We start from the raw sequence: 3,477 nt of genomic DNA on the forward strand, positions 1-3,477 counted from the left end.
TTCGCATTATTCGACTTACTCTGAACAGTAACCCAGTCAACATGAGAGCGGTCCGGGGTACCCCGCTTCTCATTAGCTGTACTGGGGCCTATCAGTGTTGACACTGAGTTTGACACTACGGAGGCATCGGGACACACCAAGTCCAACCAACTCTCTGTTTCTCAGATAGAAATCAAGTTCTTAAGGCACTCTTCCAAATTGTGGACCTTCTGCACCAAATCATTATTTGTCACGCATTTTGAGCAAATGAAGTGTTCGACAATGTCAGCAGGTGCAAATAAGCAATACATATTAAGTGATAGGGGGTGCGGTGGTGCAGTGGGTTGGACCGGGTCCTGCTCTCCGGTGGGTCTGGGGTTCGAGTCCCGCTTGGGGTGCCTTGCGACGGACTGGCGTCCCATCCTGGGTGTGTCCCCTCCCCCTCCGGCCTTACGCCCTGTGTTGCCGGGTAGGCTCCAGTTCCACGTGGCCCCGTATGCGACAAGCGGTTCAGAAAATGTGTGTGTGTGTGTATTAAGTGATACACAACACACAGGTGTGCTGTCAGACGAATTCACGTTGGCAGGTTCGCTCACCTCCGCCACGTAGCCCTGCCTATCCACAGATGAGGCATGCTGCTCCGTGTCGTCCAGCACGTCGGCAGTTTGCTGCCTTTTTCTGCCGCATTTTCCATGGGTGTAGGGAGACCCCACTTGACCTGCTTGCCCATCTCCAGCAGCACCTTGCAGCTCCTCTTTGCTGTCTTTTCCACAGCATGCACTTCCCCCAGGTCCCCCTAGACACCCATGCTCCGCTACAGCTCCGCTGCCTTGACCTCCACTGTCGCAGGCGCTTGTTCCACCAGACGCTGCTCTTTCGCCCTGGTGGCTTCTGTCCTCACGCCGATTTCCCCTTTGTTCTCTTCAGTGTTCAGTTGCTCCCGTATCCAGCCTCTCATCATCCTGCCCCATCCCACTTCTAACACCTAAAAAAGAGATCTGTGTTTGATGAAAAAGACACTTCTTGGCCTTAACAAAGAGGCGATGCTACAGTAACTGGCCCAGCGCCTGACGAACCAGCTCAACGTGTTGTTTCCAGGACGGGGAGTAGATGAAAATGTTATCTAAGTAGAGCAAAACTCCATTATTGATGAGGTCTCCAAGGATGTGGTTAACAAATGCCTAAAAAACACTGGGGGCATTAGCGAGACCAAACAGCATTCCCAAATACTCATAATGACATCAACGCGGCACGCAACACCGGGGGTTCGGATGGAGCAAAAAAGGATGCAGAGACAGAATTCATCTCAAATGTTTATTTGAATACGAGCACACAAAGAAATAATGCTCTCGGTCTAAGAACCCTGTTTCTTCCAGGGCCTGGGCCTCCAGCCAAGTTCCCAGCCTGCTTAGTACTCTGCACACTTTCCTCTAACACCCTGGCACACATGGTCACCCCAGCATTTTCCCTAGAAATTGCCCTAGTGGTTGAACCCTCGATTTACAATTTACCCACAATGCAACGATGTACAATAAATAAATCTTCCTGCCTAAATGCGTGTCGTTACAGTATTATTTTGAGCAACACCAACTGTGGTTCTGCCACGCCCACACCTTCGGACCAACACGGAACACCTGTGACTCAACGCAGACCGCAGCATAAAAGGCTGCGTCGGACAACCAGCTGATGCGGAACCTTGATCTGCTTCCTCATTAACGACCTTCTCCAGCCATCTCCTGTTCCTAAACGCCTTCCCCGAACCCGTCCCTTGTTCCCCCGATCTACTGCCTCCTTCGGATTATCGACCTCTTGCCTGAACACTGACCTCGCCTTTTGGATCCTCCCTGTTACGACGTTCGCACCTCGAAGACCCTTTGCCCGTCCTCTGACCTCCTCTCTTGGATTTCCCCGAAGACACCACGATTATCGCTCTGCACTTGGGTCCGCCGCTTCCCTCTGACGCGACCATGACAGAAGGTTCCGCCAGTTATACGGATCCAGCGGAGCTGAACCATCTCCAAGCGGAGTTGGACTCGCGTGAAGCGCGCTTGGCAGGTATGGAACAGACGCTGCACAACCTCATCGCCTCTTACAAACAGGTGGTAAGCGTGCTGAAGACGTCGCGTGCGCCCACACAACCCATTGAGAAACGCGCAGCCGGTCCTGCAGCGCCTGACTCGTCGAACCCCACTCCTTCTCCTTCACGCAGTTTCCACTTGTCTCCCCCGACCCGCTTTGACGGGACCCCAGCACAATGTGACGGCTTCTTGCTTCAATGTGAGCTCGTTTTTTCCAGTATGCCCCTAGTTTACAGCACAGAACAGAGCCGGATCACCTACGTCCTCTCTCTGCTCACGGGCAGAGCACTTGAATGGGCGACAGCAGTCTGGACAAATGGCCTCCCCAGCACTTATGCACAGCTCAAGAGCCGGTTCCTCGCCGTTTTCGGACTGGCTCAAACGGAGGAACAGCTAAGTGAAAGACTCCTGAATCTACAGCAAGGTAACCGACCCGTGGCAGATTACGCCCTAGAATTTCGTGTTCTCGCAGCACGCAGCGATTGGGGAGAGAAAGCCTTGTTGGCTAGTTTTCGCCGTGGTCTAAACCCACGCATCCGTGGTGAAATGGTGTTCCGAGGAGAAAGATGGACCCTTGATCGGTACATAGAAACCGCGGTAACATTAGATAATCAGATCAGAACCCAGGGACCAGCCTCAGAACCGGCTCCAGAAAGATGCGGTCCCAAACAGGAGGAAGCAAAGCCGATGCAGCTGGGGCTGGGGCGCCTGCCCCTTCCCGAACGACAGCGAAGACTACAAAATCGCCTCTGTCTTTACTGTGGTGACCCTAGGCACTTCCGTCTCCAGTGCCCTGTCCGCCCTGAGATCAAGGTGAGTGGCACCCTCTGTTGTAACCGCCTCGCGGTACCTGTAATGTTATCCTGGGGAGCAGGACAGGTACAGACGCAAGCCCTGGTGGATTCGGGAGCAGCACGGTGCTTCATGGACATTGGGTTTGCTCGGTCTCATAGCATTCCCTCCAAACCCATTGGGGGGCGTCTTAAAGTGACCGCCCTAGATGGCCAGCCCCTCGGGAAGGGTTTTGTGGACCACCAGACAGCCCCTGTAACTGTGAGAGTAGGTGTATGTCACCAGGAAATGTTGAGTTTTTATTTGATTTCGTCTCCGGAATTGCCCCTGATTCTCGGGTTCCCTTGGCTCTCCAAGCATGACCCAGTGTTTCAGTGGAGTACTGGGGAATTGGTGGCTTGGGGACCCCAATGTGAGAGAACCTGCTTGCAGCTACCCTGTCGAGCTACGTCTATAGAAGGCTCAGAATCGGCACGGCAGGTGCCAGTTCCTCCCGAGTATCAGGATCTTGCCGAGGTTTTTAGCAAGAAACGTGCATCCGAGCTCCCACCGCATCGCCCGTGGGACTGTGCAATCGATCTCTTGCCGGGTACCACGCCTCCGCGTAGTCGCATTTACCCGTTGTCCA

Source organism: Scleropages formosus, chromosome 21 (assembly GCF_900964775.1).
Source record: "Scleropages formosus chromosome 21, fSclFor1.1, whole genome shotgun sequence".
NCBI classification, from domain to species: domain Eukaryota; kingdom Metazoa; phylum Chordata; class Actinopteri; order Osteoglossiformes; family Osteoglossidae; genus Scleropages; species Scleropages formosus.